The following is a 16,501-nucleotide window of genomic DNA, read 5'->3' as shown; positions in this document are numbered from 1 at the left end:
TAGCCGGGCTGTGCCCCAGTTTGTGTCCAATCAGAGAGTGCAGCGCCTGCACCGGGCGGGCGGCAATGCGTAAACAAGCCCCGAGAACTCCTCCGCCCCCCGCGCTCCCCTCCGCGCCGCTCCCCGCGCCGCCCCGCAGCCGCCCCCGCCCGCTGACAAGTCCGGCGAGGCGCGTTCCCGCCGCTCCGCCGCCCTCCCCTCCCCCGCCCGCCCGCCCGCCCAGCCGGCGCCGCCCGCGCTGCCACACGCACCCACTCCCGCACACGCCCGCGGGTGCCCGTGGCCTCTGCAGGGGAAGGTAAGGGGGCCGCCGGGCAGCGGCGGCGAGGTGCGGATGCGTGCGGGGGGGATCATGTGTCATAACAAGTTGTTGAACGTGACATTGCTCTTGAACTGCGGCGGCGGCGGACGCCGGGCCGCCGCCGAGTAACTTTCTCCTCCAATTCGGCGCTGAGGAGGGAGCCAGCGGCGGCCGGGCAGGGCGGCGGGGCTGGAGCCGGCGGGGCTGGGAGCGCTCGGCAGAGGCTGATGCCGTTCGCGGTGCTGGCGGCTTCCTGGGGAGACGGCGCGCGGCGCGGCGGGGGACGAGCGAGGGCTCCGCGTCTGGCGCCTGCTGCGGGAGCCGCTGCCGCCCCGGCGAGGATTTTTCTAGCAAGGCGCCGGGGCGGGCGGTGAGCGAGGAGCGGGTGCCGGTCCGAGCATCTCCTCTCGCGGGTAGTTATCCCCTCTGATGCTCCGTGGCGGTTTGGCTCGCTTCCGGCGTGATTACCTCGGCTTATTATGTAAGATGTCACCGGAGGAGGAGAGGCACAAGCCCTCGGTGTGGCGGAGGGGGGAACGCACCGGTCCGCAGCGCCCTGCCCGCTCCAGGTACCGGAGCAGAGCGAGCAGCCCCAGCCCGAAGGGGACGGGAGGGACGGGAGCTCCCCTCCGCTCGCAGTCCGCCGCTGGAATACGGCTGCTCGCTTTACACGTGGGTTGGGTGTGTTCCCCAAACCTTGCCTTTGAGCAGAAACGTAACCTGTCCTGCTTCGTCTCCCATGTTTAATTGCCTCTATTCTCCCTCAAAGAAAAAAATAAACATGTGAGCATAAAAAAGTTTAAGAACTTGATTTTTGCTTCCTTTATGTGCATATTTAGTAGATTAATATGATCTGGAGACGATTGAATGAATCATCAGTTCCCTGAAATAAAAGCAAGTGAATCATCTCACATACACAACGGAGAGGGAGCATGGTTGGTACCGTAGATAGTGAAAGGTTGGTGTCAGTTTCTGACGCGCGATGGGATGTCAGAAGGACAGACAATGCTCAGAAACCCAGCAGTTTCCTGCGGCTGGTTTGTGAACTGTGAAAGTTTTGCACCATTCAAGTGCAGTTTTTCTGGCTCAGTGGTTAAATGGTAACCTCTTTCTATTAGCAACTTGTTATCCATCATTTTAGCCAAATAGTTAAAAGAGGGGGGTGTCAATGGTCAGAATTAAGTTACTGTGTTATTCAAAGTGTATTAATTTAAAATAAAATTTAAACAATAATACCTAAAAGTAGCATCACACTATGTCTATACCCTGAAGCCAGAGACAGATCCCAGATGCTTTTAATCTGGGTTTTGTTTTCCTTAGTTTTTTTTTAAGCAAAAATAGTCTCTGTTGAAGTAAAAAACCACATAAATATGTATTTTTAAAAGCTAAGTCAGTTGATTTAATAAACATGTTGGAGTTGTACCTAGATAGACTTCTGTTCCTGGTCCTCTTGTCTGTTGGTGTTTAAAATGGGATAGAGTTTGGATCCTATATATAGTTGTCCTTTCAACTGCAGCTTGCTTCCAAAGTGGATTTTTCATCCTCTAGTTTTGGGACACATTCTTCTCTTCCTGTACAGAGGCAGAAGTATGAATTTTACAAGATTAATTTTTCTTTTATACTCAGCATACCTGCCACTGTGAAGAAGCAAAGTCACTGTTTCTAGTGGGGAGGTAGTGCTTCACACATCCAGCCACCTGGATTTACAGTATAACTGTGTGAAAGTCTTTGTATGTCCTGCTAGTAAACGATTCTGTTTCCTGTGGCATCAGGTGTCCCTTATCACACTGCCTGTGTTTTGTACCTGCTGCCATTCTCCACGTGGGAACAGAAAGGATTGCTTTGGTGTTTGTCACTGCTGGGGCAAAAGGACATGTTATCGTTTTTGTTTGTCTAGAACTATGCACTGGCACCTCATAGTATTAATTAGAGGATGAGAGCAGTAAAGTGTGGGAAAATTGTATTATTTCAGGGTTCATTGTGTGGATTTTAACATCTCCCTGTCAGAAATTCCAAAGTGTTAACCAAGTTAAGACCGCTCATGACAGTGAAAGCGCTGTAATAGCGAATCTCTTAGGTATGCTGGGTGGTCAAGTTAACAAACAGGAAAAATACTGCTTTAGTTGTGCATTTCATTCAACGATCAAATAGCATTCATCTTTATTTATTCAATTTTCCTTAAAAAGAAGATAAAAACATACAATGTGTGTGGCATTCTATGTGCCCAGACCTCAGCTGAAAGCAGTAAAGGAGATAATACTGAAAGTGAGCTTAACACTCTGCTCAGCTGGTTTTCCTTGCTCTATGGACACTCTAGGATTTAAAGTGGAAATGAAAAACTCTAGGTTTCACTTGTAAGCCTGCAAAATATGCAAAATAAAGTGAGATAAAATGTATTGGTTTAAAGTTGCTCCTGTGCAGCTCCATTTTTAGGACTGCTAAGCAAGTTACTGTAGGATGCACAGAAGAGAAAAGTTGAGGGCAGTGCAGATAAAAGTGAAGTGTCTGAACTTTGTATCTTGATTTTTGCCAAGTTGGGGATACATAGGAATTGTTCTTATCATGACCTTTTGAAAGAGTGGTGCCAACAGCATCTTTATATGTTCTTCCAGCTATCTGAATTAGAACATCCCAGTAAGGAAAAAAAAAAAAAAAACCAAAAAAAAAACAACAACCCAAATTATTAGTTCCTTTTTGCAGTTTTGGCTGTAAAGACCCTTTTTAAACAAGTACAATAGTCCCAGGCAAAGTTTTGATCATTTCCCGTAGAAGGACATACTGCTGGTGTTGAAAATATGCCTTAGCTTGGGGTTGTTTAACAAATCCTCAGTTAAAAACATTTGTTGCAGTTGTCTGGGATAAAGTTTTATTTCTATTATTAGACTAAATATTTGAAAGACTAAGAAACAAAGTTGATTCTGTATCAGTGTTGTAGCTGTCTCTTTTGAGTGATGGTGGGTAGTGCCTTTGAGTGATGGTGGGTAGTGCATTTCTTACAATGAAGCATATTTTCCTGATTATTGTGGTTTTATCTTTAAACTTTTCCAATAGATGTAGTGCCATGAAAAGTAACAGCTTGGCAGTCTCAAAGCCTGAAGCCTGTAATGAGCAGAGCAGGTGTAGCACTGGCAGCCAGCTCCATCAGGCTGTGACAAGTCAGTGTCTGTCTCAATGTGTGTCCATGGCAAATAGAAGTGTTGCTGTCCTTATCAGGATTACTGCTTATGAACCAGAAATTGCTCACTGTCAAGTGTGGGCCCCTTCTGGAATGAAAGTGTTACTTGAGCACTATGGTCTCAATAGCTGCCACTATTAGTTCTTACTTGTGAAACAAGTAATTTTGACTGGTTACCTAAAACTGAAACCATTTATTCAATTATTAGTAGTGAAATTCATGCATATGTCAGTAGCTTTCCAAACAGCTAACCAAACTCTTGATTTACTGCTGTACATTGGTCATTTTTTTTCCTGTAATAGAATAATTTTGTTTGCCATTGGTTTATGTATGTTTTGAGATTTGAAAGGAATTAAGAAAGTAGCCTGCTGATTTGCCATAATACTCCTATTTTCATGAAAGATCTAACCAGGAAAAGACAAGTAAACTTACTTTCTCAGAAGAGGTCAAAGATGAGAATAACAGTTATTGGGAGGATCTTCACTTCCTTGAGATGCTGTTGTGTCAGTGACTGGTGCATCACAGAGAACTTCAAGTTGCTGCAGTCTGTAGTGGTTCAAGATTTCCCTTCCCACACTGAGTCTTCACTGGCACTTGAGTTGGTGCTCATTGTTTTAGAGAGGCACACGTGGAGATGGAGCAGAGTGCTGGAGAACAGGTATCCACCCTGCAAACAGGGGATGCCTTTCCTGGCTCCTTTGCTCAGCTTCAGCATGGATTCTTCCACAAGGAGGAAAACCACTTTATGTTCCACAGCAATTCTTATCAGAAAGAACCCTTCCCACATACAACATACCAGTGGAGATGTAGCAAGAATAGCAGTGAGACCTAAATGGTGAGCGGTGATATTTTCCTGATCCATGGCTGTGATTCTCATTACATGCATGAAGTTGATGGCAGTGTTACAGAATTACTGTCTGTCAGCTGAAGCTGTGAGTACAATCTGATGGCAGCAGGGAGAGCCCCAGTTTGTAATTGTGTAAAATCGCTCATGTCCGGTTTGTTATTCCCATCTTTCAAACTCCACCCTACACATTTGTTTTGCTCACCTGTTGTTGCAGCTTAGTTTTTGAAATACAAGCTCTTGGGGAACCCCTTGTAATTCAGTCTGACTTTTTGCATTGTGTTACATCTGTTAAAGTCTTTGTGTACAAACAAAATACCTCTGAAGTAAGGGAATCCACATTTTAAGTATTCTCTAGATAGATTTCAGTGCTGGCTACCACTAATCAGATCAGACAGAGAGAGAAATTCTCTCTGCCACAAAAAAAGTAGTAGATCTTGAGACAAAAGTCTTGAATGATTTGTAGAGAAGTGTCACCACTGATTAAAGCAAATGTAATTATATTTATTTCCTTCCTTAAGAAGAAGAATGGAATATGTAAGAAAGCAGACTCTTGATTAATTTCATAGTGAAAACACAGTTCTTCTTTCAGATGAAAGATCATCTCTTAAATAGCCAATATGTGTATTGAATGAAGTTAAAGATGTTTCTTTCTTTCATGGTTTTATAAAATTGCTGTTTACTTTTTGGAAGAATCATCAGTACTAGCGGCAGAGACAAAAGATCCTTTATATGATATAAATGATATTTTGAGTAAGTATTCTTGGTTGATTCTGGCTGTAGAATTTCCCTGCATACAAAGTGATTTTGAAGAGCTGCTTAATCAAACCAATATTTTTCAGCTTTTCATCTTAACTCTTTTGATATATCATAGATAAAGTAAATTTTAATGCTTTCATCCCAAATATATATTTATTAAAACTACAAGTGGTTTGGGTTTTTTTTGTGTGGATAGTGATCAGAGAATGCAAATAGATTTACTTGAAATTATGTACTCAGTGACAGTTGGTGCCTTACACAGGCTAGTGTTTAAAATCTACTATTGATGTGTAACTCTTATGTATTTATTGCTGAAAACTTAAAATGTAAATTTACATTGGATTAATCTCCAATTCAAAATTGCTATTAATTGCAGAGAAGCTCTTTCAGTGTATTTATTGTGAAGTTGGGTGAAACCAGTGAGACTTGTAACAGAGGAGCTTTACTTTAACATCTGCTTCTCCAGGTGTAGCAGCTTTAGGTACATCCACTAGTACAATAGGGAAAACCACACAAACTGTTGGGCATGCAAACTCTTCTTCAGGTTTTGAGCAATAGCAGCAAACAATGAACCAGGGCTGCAGTTCTAGAAGACATCTACAGCCACTGCTCAGAACAAGGGAAGGGCTGCTGCTATGGCTTATGCTCTCTGAGCCCTGGCAGTCATTAAACCCCCAAATTAGACTTAACTAAACCACCAAGAAACTAGGGAGAAGTTTTCTGCTGCTCTAGAGTATTAAATGGACTTAGAGATGGATCAACAAGCTCCAGAGTGGTGCTTCCCTTCTTTTTGGTACAGCTGGTTAGTTAGATCAGCTCTGCTGTTCATCTAACCATAGCTTTAGGCCAAATTTGGAACAGTTGCTGTAAGTTTGTTTCAATTATGGCAATGAAATGGCTCATTGGATGAAAAGTGTGGTTATCACCCACATAAAAAAGGGGACATCAGTATGGTTTGAAATTCTGAGGTAGTGTTCTGTCCTGGGCAGAAAGAAAACAGATCATTCCCACCCAGAGCACTGAAGGCCTTAGCTGGAGTGTCACCACTCACTAAAGACAGTATCTCCAGTTAAGCCTATTATTTTTGATATCCAGAAGATCTGTGAACCCTCATTTCCACATTTGACTTGGTGATCAGGACTAAGTGGGGGTTTCATTCTGACACTGGAAGTCTTTGCTAATACGTGTGTAACATTGAGAGAATAGCATAAGTAGAACAGCATGCATGAAGAAAACAGTTCTCTAATATTTACTGAGGGTAATCTCGTCTTCCTTTCTGGGATGCTTGCTAGGCTGCTGCACTGTCAGTGTGTTTGGGTCACATGGACAAGAGCTGCTGGAGCAAGTTTGGTGTTCTGTGGTTCTGGACCATGAGGTACAAACTCTGCATCTGACTTCTTTCGTGGCAGAGGAGAGCCCTCCCAACTCCTCCCATCCAGCTGTTTTACACCTAGATTTCTCAAGCGTGTCTGATAAATAAAGAACATTTGCAAACATCTGCCAAACATTGGACTTTTTGGATTTATAGCTTCCATCTTTTGGAGTGGGTGGGTAATATGAAAGAACACTGACAGGTAATATACTGATTGAAATTTCTTACAAGGGATGATAGCTACTTACCATGTAATTTTTACTGGATGTTTTCAATGGAAGTGTCTTGACTTTCATGAATCAGAGGAGGAATCCATAAAAATACAAATAGTTTGAAACATTATCTTTAGCTGATGGAAACTGCTGTGACTCTAGCTTCAGTTTATCCACTTGACTTTATGCCAGTACTGAATATGCCTGTAGACAAAGTAACCAGAAGTACTGCTTGTGCTTACTTTAGTTAAGTTACCGTAGACCTTGCCTCAAATTGCTTATAAATTTGTCAGTTATTAAATAATTTCAAGAACAAGATTAGGGAGTAGTCATTTTGCCGAGTGTAAAAATGTTTTTGGTAACCTTTTCATTGAGCCAGGACCTCAAATTTTATTTCATTATTGCCCTTGTATTATAAATGTATTTTTTCCTGTTCTTGTGAAAATAGAAGTGTTTGATCTAAGTATAAGCCTTTGTAAAAAATATGTTTATAAATGTTCTTAGGTGAGGTTAGTGGGAGTTTGCCCATGACATTTTCCAAAGGCAGTATCTGCAGCCAAGTCATTGAGTAGAACTTCCCTGTTCTTTGCTCCTCCTTGAACAGCAGTGAGAACAAGCAAAGAACCTCTCTTCACTTCAGTGCTTTCTGGCTTGGTATTGATTCTGTTTATTCACAAAGGTGAAGTCTGTTTGACAGGTGCAGAAGTCAAACTGCTGACAGCTTAGACTGCATGGAGCCATAGTAACTCAGCAGGAGAATTCCTGTATTTTGCGAATGATTAGGTATAAAAATTAAACTGTTCTAATATAGCTAAAGGGCCAAAATGTTAGGACATTTCTTATTTTAGGTTGTTGGTGTGACTGTAATTTATCCATTGTAGTGCTTCTCACTTCTGTTCTTAAAAGGCTTTCTCCCCAGCATCCCCTTATCACCTGCAGGCAAATGTAGAATGGGCACAAGAGGAATGTTGCAGGAAGACAAAGGATAGTTAGCTCAGGGAAGTGAATACTGCCTTAGAGGACTAGTATCTGCCTGTCTTGGCTACTAAATTACTATTTTTTGCTGGGTAGGTAATATAGGTCAGGGGTTCACAGATGGCCTTTCATTTTTAACAGATGTGAGATGCACGCAGCCAAATTTGCCCTTGTTTCGACATCACCAGTACAATCAAAATTGTGTGAAACAGAGCTATTTACTCAGTCCTGAGTGTCCTGATAAGTTGAACCTTTGAACATCAGGTGTAGGGAAATAAAGAGTACTCGAAACAGTTTGGACTTAGACTTCTCTGTCTCCCTTTTCTGTATCTGTAAATTATGGCTTACAGAGTTGTCTTGTTGAATAGGTTGGGGAGAATATTCTTTTATTACTGTTTGGGGAACACTACCGAAATACTGGAGGAATGAGTGGGTATAACTGTGTGTGATATCAAACACCTGTGAGTACAATACTAAAAAAGGGTGTAACTGTCTTTTATACCATTTTTTTTTTTGGTAGTAAATATAATATTAAAACCAATGCTGCAGTTCACATATGTACAAAGATGCAGATTTTTTTCTCTGGAATTCTTTTGAAGCCTGTAATTTTAACTGAAGTTATAATGATCTCAGCAGGGCCCATTTAGGTATGGAATTCTGTTGAGTTTGGCCTCATGGATATATATAAGAGATTGGTTTTGTCTAAAGGTTGAGTATTTAAACAAAGGAATATAATGCACAAATTGAATTCTGGGAGAGACATTAGTCATTCAGGTATATTTTTCCATAACATGCTTGGGTGTGCTACTTGGAAGTACAAAGGTGCTATTTTATTTCTTAAAGGAATTATGCATTGAGATGCATCTGTGTAATTTTTAAACATATGTAAGCTCCTGCTGCCCAAGCTTGAAGAAACTGAGAAGATATCTGCTTATGTTTGGTGTAATATAAAGACAGAGTGTATTAGCTGTGGCTCAGTGCCATGGTAACACCATTAGGTTTTACCCTGAGCAGAACCTGACTAGAATATGGTTTCTAGTCTGCTTCCAACACAGACGTATCTTGCTGCTAGTAGAACCATCTTGCAACTTCTCTTGTCTTTAAAACAAACAAGATTCATCAAAGATACTTCATTAAAGAAAGTGGTTTTTAGGAAGCTATGGTAGTGATCCTGTGAATGAGTTCTGAATGGAATTTGCATGAAGAAAGGCAGAGTTTAGGGAAGAAGTAGTGTAAGTTTAGGACAATAGAAAGAAGCCCACAATACTTGAACCTGGACAATGCAGAGCCTTCTCTTATGCATCACTGGATGTGATGTTATTGATTGAGCTTATTGGAGTAGGTGAAATTTATATTGTTCACAGCAATAAACCCTCACATTCCTTGAAAGTTGCAACTGACACTTAAGTACTGGTAAGGAAAGTGTACTTTCCTACCAGTAAGAAAAGCATAAACATTGCTGAGCAGCCTGTATTGAGTGGAAGCCTCAGAAGTTTGTTTTGCAGGAACTCCTTGTAGGTTAGAGTAGATCTGACAGCTCAGTGTGGTGTTGCTGTAAGTGTGGTAGAACATTGAATGATCACAATCTGAATGGCATTAATGATACTGGACAGTGGTGGTGCATAAAGTGTTACTTTGCATCTCACAAGATAATTGAACTGCTAAACTATAATCACTTCTTTCTGACCACCTTTTTTTCTAAGTATTTTGTGGGCTGAACAGGTTTTAAATAGTGACTAGAAAAACTGATGTTCCATTGTTGTTCATTTTATCATGGTACCGTGAGCAACGTTCCCTTGGAAGTCACCAGCTCTGCAGGCCTCAGTCTCTGGACCTACACCAAATACAAGGAAAGCAGTGATTCCATTTAAGTTAAACAGGGCATGGAAATCCAACTGCTGACTGTGCAGTTGCTGCTCTTGTCCTATGTACCAAAATTAATCAGTGTAACATGACCAGGAACTCCAGAACTTTTTTGAGTGATACTAACACAGGAAAAAACCTTTTAAAAGAATCTCTTTTACAACTTGTGCTTTTATTTGCTCAGAACATGCATAGGTGCAGGAGGAGATGTTTAGGCTGTATTCCTTCTCTAGAGGAAAGGCAGTAGATCAGATCTTTGCAGTACCTTCATAGTTAGGATGTCCCTGCAGGAGTGGGCTGCATTGCAATTACCTGCACCAGACATTACTCGGCTTATTAAGAGTCTTCTTCAGAGTTGTATTCCTGTAAGCAAATAGGTGCTAAACACTTTCATTTGAGGGGGGGAAAGGGGGAGTGAGGGCTGGAGTTGCTGTCTATGTAAGCATATGCTTGCATCATTTGTTTTTTGGGTCTCGTGCCTGTGCTTTTCTCTGCAACACTTCTGAGTTAGCAAGGCTTCCTGTCCAGAGGTGTGTTTTTTCATTGTCTTTTTTTCTTTTCTTTGCATGTTCCTTCTTGTTTCACAAACACAAGGAAGAAATAGAAGATACATTTTGGAATAAGAAGAAACCAGTATATGCTGAAAAGAAATCACAGAAGGATTGTTGAGAAGAATCTAGAGTTCAAGTTCTGGTATGAAATTCTAAATATTTTCCTTGGAATTCAGGTCACTGTCTGCTCTGCAAGACAAACCTAGCTTAGCATAGATTATAGCATGTAAAATAGTTCATTGAGCTAGCAAAGATTACTTTTTACTAGAAAAACTATGTATAAATGTGTTCTGACTAGCATAGCTCCTACTCTGTTGTACATGGTATCTACTAAGATATGTTTCATCCTTTAACCAAATGAAGTATCTTATATGTAAGAAAAGTTTTTTTATATGGAAACTAGCCAAAAAGTCAGGTCAACTTCCTAGTGCTAGATTTTTTGCCACTATTGAAAATGTTTTGAGTATGATTTTTTTCTTCCTTAAGATGTAGAAATGAAAACCATTTTTAAATACTACTTGAGATGCATTCTTCGGTCTCCACAATATAAAACAAAAGACAATTCATTTTTTAACACTGAAAATGTTGAAATATTGCACACATTTAAAGAAAGCTGTATCATTATTCACCTAGAAAATACCTTGGTCTATTTCTGCCTCTGTTTTCACTGAAGGGACTAGCAAGCATTCCTGCTAATTTAAGGGCCCACAATTTTAATCTGTTATACTTATTGCAGAAGTGCTAAATTTTAATCTGTGAATTTGCACAAAGCAAGAAAAAGGGTCTTTCATTTAAAATCAGATGGTTAAAACACAATACATTTTATTTAAATTTAGAAAACCTTAATTGCTCTTTTTTTCACCTTCACTAAAATGACATAATTTTTTTACTTTTAATTACTTCCAGAATTGTGCTGTGTAAAGACTCATTAGACTAAAAGTTTACTGAGTGCAATCAGTCACCTAATCCCAGAGAAATGGCTTAATTATTTTTAATCTTATGTAGATGAACTTTCTGGTACAATTTCAAAATCTTTGAAATTGCAAGACAGAAGACTGGAAGGTGTCTGTGTATGTTTTCCAGGCCTATGTCCTAGGTGTACTTTCATAAAAACACCTGTTCGGTGTCCACTGCACTGCAATTCAAGCCATGATCTCACTGTTTGTAAGTGAGTTTCTAAGTGAGTTTCAACTTCAGCTGGTGTAAAGGTGCTACTACCAGAAGTTTGTTAGTTCGGTGTTCAGTGCAGCCAGAAAAAAGAACAGGGAGCAGGGAGAGGAGAAACTCATGAAAAAATTAGTTTAAGAAGATGACACAGACCCTTGAGTAATGAGCAGTGCTTCGGTAAAAATGAAATGAAAACATAATGTGACACTTTTCTTACAATAATATAATAATGATTTCTCTACAACAGACATTTCATTCAAATGTTAGAGTCAGCTTAATTATGAATCAAAAAAGCATCATAAAGGAGGTGGAAGCAAAACAATGAAAATGGGGAAGGCTAAGCTTTCATATCCTTCCACACTTAAAACTGCAGAAATAAGTCTGCAGTGTTCAATTGTTCATGAGGGAAACAGCAGAAAATATCACAAGGGAGTAATTCTAAAATTGATATATTCCATATAAATGTAATTAAGCTCCCTGACATCAGATGAGTTCAATTAGAAGTCTGATACACTTCCATGTGCATATTCCAGAGCTAAGATTTAAGATAATAAAATAGAAGAATAGAAAGATAGCAAAAGAGAAATCACTATGTAGAAACTATTTGTAGGTTCTGTTTACAGAGTGCCTTATTCTTCCCTCACAAAGCACAGACTTCTTAAGGAGTTTTGAAGGGTCATGGTATAATCAGCTGCCTGTGTCAAGGGGACACAAAAGAATGAAGGTAGTCTTAGATGAATGGGTAAGGGGAATATCAAACAGTTGTTGAATTAAATTGATTCAGTGGTTTTTAATGCTGTGATCATCACTCATTCTGAACTTGATTCTGGCAATTGTACATCAAGAAGAATGCAGAAATCTTGGAAGTTCTATAGAGAAAACCTAAAAGAAAGATAGAGTTCTTGGCACACATGCTTTATCATGGATGACTGGGGGCACAGCTTAGTGAAAGTAAAGCTAAGGTGGCACTTGCAGACAGTAATCAAGCCATCTCTTGATATTATCTTTCATGAACTAAATGGAAACATTTGAGATAAAGTAAGTAGTATTCAAAACCAGATTATTCAGTCTAGCGGATTAAAAGAAATTACTGTATATTAGCAAATGAGGTAATAAAAACTACTATATAAATAAATACTAAATAAAATACTATCGAGTATTTTAAATTTTTTTTAACATTTGAAACTAGACATGATTTTTGTAGATCACTCTTTACAATAGGAAATTATGAAGCATGCTTTAATCAAAATAATCTGTTGAACATCAGGAGAAAATATTTTTAGTGCAACTCAGATTAGATGATTGGCCTTTTTTACTTGATACATATTACAGTAAAGGTTCTGCAGTCTTTGCTGTAACTTTTGGAAGTTTAATTGCACACAATACTGGCAGAGAGTTCTTTGCACAATTACCTGAAATTCTCCAGAATTCAGATTGCTATTTCAGAAAAAGCAGAACAGAGACACCTGTAACAAAAAGACAGCAGGGTGACATTAATCAGGTGAGACATTTTCAAAGCACAACACATCTAGTGTGGTTTGTCAGCACTTTATAGAGGCATGATAGGGTCCCTTGTAAAATGCCTGACTACTTAAGTTTTAAATGGTCTTTTATGTTCTTTTTTGATGAGTAGTATTCAAAAAGTATGTGGAAAGTAAACCAACAGCTGCTCTGCAAAACATAGCCCTGGGATACAAGGGAGAGCTGTGTACTGTATTTGCATAACATGTTGGTCTCAAGGTAGGTTAGACATCTGCTTAGCCATGAAGTTTTCTGTAAAATACTGTTCCTTGTTTGTTCTGTATTAAACCCTTCTCCATTTATATTTTTATGTTATTTAAAAATAAACCTAGAAAAGATGTGTTGTTTTAACCATTAATAAAAACAAACCAGCTAAGGTGCAGAATGGTCCAAGATCAGCATTCCAGAATCCTTTCAGAAAGAAGAAAATCAGACTCGATTGAATGGCTCATATTTATTTTTAAAATAAGGTTAGAGGAAATAAATATTGTGTGGAATTGTATGCCCAGCTTCCCTAAAGTAGCACAGGGGTGTATATTGTGTAAATAAAACTAGCACATGCTTAGGAGCCATAAGAAGTCAGGATTCCTATCTTTAAGGCTCCTGCTCTTCATTGTGGCAATTTTTTTCAGACCACTGACACAAAATAAATATTTTGTTATGATCAATAAATATCCCTATTACTAATCACATTCTTTAAGCCATCTTTTTACAATATTTCAGTGGTATGCAAGACAGAGCTTTACTTCAGATGTGCGGTGATCTTTAAGCCCCTTTAGGAGATTCTCTGTGTGCTCCAAGAAGTAGATTAAACTAGTTCTTCACTATTCACAATATTTTTCATACGTGACAGTAAGGCAGTGTTTATTTTAAGAGTCAAAAGCCACAGGTTCAAATCCCCTTAAAGTCAGTAGGGAAAATTGCTTGCAATGACTTCTAACTTAGACTCTACATTGGATTTCTATTTTACCCATAAAATTTTTGTATGAAAATTTAATGCAAAGTGGTTTTTATTTTTGATGTATTACAGCATTTTAGCGCTCAGTGAGAGGACATTAAGAATATTCGGTAATACAAATGGTACCTTTCTATGAATTGCAGTAAAAGCAACAAGTATTTAGTGGGATGACACCCAAAAATACTATCATTTGTATCTAGTATATTCTCAGTCTTAAAAATATTTAATAACTTGATATCAATATCTGTCTGAGATTATGCCATAAATCTCTATGGCTTCTTGTAAAGCATTTATTACCATAGACATGAAACATCTTCCTGCAATGTAAAGAATGTCCCTAACATCTGTCACAATCTTTTCACACATCCTCTTCCCTGGGTGAGAAACATGTGCAGTTCATGGTATGTTTTGGTAGAATTTTTGTGTTTAGTTTGGGGCAAGTCTGTTGACAGCATTTATGTTGATAACTCATAATTAGTGTATAGCGTTACACAAAATTATTCTCATTATGCTAATTGACCTATAGGCAAACTAGAAACCAAGCTGGATGCTGCCTAGGTAAGGACTTCATCTGGCACCCAGCCCACTCCTGCATTCTTTGCATCCCTCAGAGATGTTGGTCATGTCATACCATGCCCATCTGCATCTGGCCGTGGAGAAATGGGACAGCCCATATCTGCTTGTAAGACAAATACAGGCTTAGTCACAAGTGTGCATAAACACCCAGTTCCTACTCATACATCACTGGGCAGCACAACAGAAAGGTGGGAAATCATTCCTTTTGTTTATTATGTTGTTTTTGTGGATTAAGCTCAGTGGGCAGCTAAGCACCACAAATTGCTCACTCACTCACCCCAAGCCCCTGTGAGATGAGGGAAGAGAAAAACTAATAAAATTTGGGGGTTGAGGTAAAAAAAAAGTTTTAAAGTTTATGAAGTGAAGGATAGATGAGAGATGAGAGGAAGGAAAGGAAGCAAGTGGGGCAAAAAGTTACTGTCCACATTCTGCAAGAGGACTGATGAACATTCAGTTCCAAGGAAACGACAGCTAACCTAAGGCCCCTGTTATTCCTTGTCATGACTGAATGTGGTGTTACATGGCATGAAATATCTCCTTGCTCAGTTCAGATCATCTGGTTGTATCCTCTACCAATGTATTGCACCTTCACTGTGGCAGGAGTGAGGAAGAGAGAAGGCCTGAGTGTTGGCCAAGCACTGCTCAGGAATAGGCAGAACCTTGGTGTGCTGTCAGCTCTGTTTTGGGCAGGTAACTAAAAGACCATAGGAGCTGCTGGAAAGAAAGTTAATTCTGTCCTAGCCAGGCCCAGTACAGTTATTTAGCAGGAGGACTTAGGATGCATTTGAGACTTAAGCTATAAAAAGCCATAGAGAACGTCTGAATAACAAAACATTTTTGAGGAAGGAGAAACACAGTATTTTATAGATAACCTTAGTGCTTTTGAACACATTTCATAGGTCATATGGTGCAGGAGATGAATATTTCTAACTCAGACTGAGAAGAAAATCTGCACATAAAAGATATTCAAGGTACGTATTTGTGTGTCCCATTGAAGTTGCTCGAGAGTTGAAAAATAAGAGTTTATGTTTGTCTTGGACAAAAATTTGTATTTAGGTCAGTAGGTACTCTGTTCCATTCCTCTCACTGCAGAAAACAGACTACTTATACAGTTGTGTGCATTAAATAATCCTCAACTTTCTCTACTAGAGTATCAATTTTCTCATGCAGGAGCCTTTTGGATGTTTTGACTAAATATCTTATGTTTGTGCCAACTCCTGTCTAACACAATGCATTCCCTTTTTAGAGAAATGAGATATGAAAGATCATATTTGGCATTAGTCTGGTGGAACTGAATTTTTTTTGCTGGAATCTACCGAGTTTTGCAGGTTTACTCTGAGTGCTGTTTTGGGAATAGAGAGAAAAAAAGGTACTGTTATTTTTGTTGACACAGAGTCCATAGGGATGTAAGCAGCCTAGTGTTCCTCATGTGAGTAGTTTTCTTTACATAATAATGTTTGAATATTGTGTGAAAACTTTATTCTTTCTTGACTTCTGCTCACTTGCTAGTGAAGTGAGTCCCTGACTCCATTGTGAAGTAGAGAGTTTGCTTGAGAGCTTATGAAGTATTGGAAGTACTTTAGACAGAATGGAAGATACTTAGTGTCTAACCATCGGGGTTTGGGAGGTCTGAGGAAGGGACTAGAAAAAGAACACAAATTTGGCAGTCTCAAATGAGCAATTCCTGCTTGTGCAGTGATCACAACCTAAGCAAACATAACTAAACACCCTTGGGACTATAATGGCATCACTTTGGTTTTAGGACCGAGAAGGGCAGCAGAGCAGTGGACCAGAGGACCACTTTGATTCTGAATAGTCCACGGGCTTCCAGCACACTTGTGTTAGATAATGCACTGGAATTTTCTCACATAAGAATGGCAGCTTCAGCCCTGGTTATTGGGAGACTGTGGTATTTGTGTGCTTGTGGAATGTGAATAGTTTACAAGCAGATTTCTAACCACACTGTAAACAGTGCAATGATGGACATATTATATTTAAACCTCACTGTAGAGTGAATCTGTAACAGTAAGGAGTCTGTAACAGTGAATCTGTAAAAGTAACAGAAATTCTTCTATTTCCAACCAAAAATACTTTCAGTTAATTACAAACATAAAACAGTATTTCTCTTTCAGTGATTATTAATATTAACTGCTGCTTTGTAAATGAGCATAACTGTGCATATTTATTTCCTTTTTAGTAAGTCATGTATAGCTGTAAAACACTATAT

The 16,501-nt window shown here is 39.4% G+C and overlaps 1 protein-coding gene across 3 annotated transcripts in view; it reads left to right on the top strand.

Annotated features, from left to right (window-relative positions):
• The first annotated feature begins 230 nt into the window (after positions 1-230).
• Positions 231-16,501, top strand: part of PCGF5 (polycomb group ring finger 5) — a 62,125-nt gene continuing 45,854 nt past the window's right edge. For 2 of the 3 annotated variants that reach the window (XM_054276718.1, XM_054276715.1), the window contains exons 1-3: positions 231-298; positions 10,096-10,194; positions 15,174-15,245. The gene's annotated coding sequence lies outside the window, so the exon portion shown is untranslated. The remainder of the gene's footprint in view (positions 299-10,095; positions 10,195-15,173; positions 15,246-16,501) is intronic. The other variant, XM_054276716.1, reaches the window with a different exon arrangement.

Source organism: Melozone crissalis, unplaced genomic scaffold, assembly GCF_028551555.1.
Source record: "Melozone crissalis strain CALT ecotype California unplaced genomic scaffold, PUWL_Pcris_2 ptg000019l_1, whole genome shotgun sequence".
In the NCBI taxonomy this organism is placed as follows: Eukaryota; Metazoa; Chordata; class Aves; order Passeriformes; family Passerellidae; genus Melozone; species Melozone crissalis.
The sequence above is the reverse complement of the archived record's forward strand: the minus strand, read 5'-3'. Positions and strand labels throughout refer to the sequence as shown.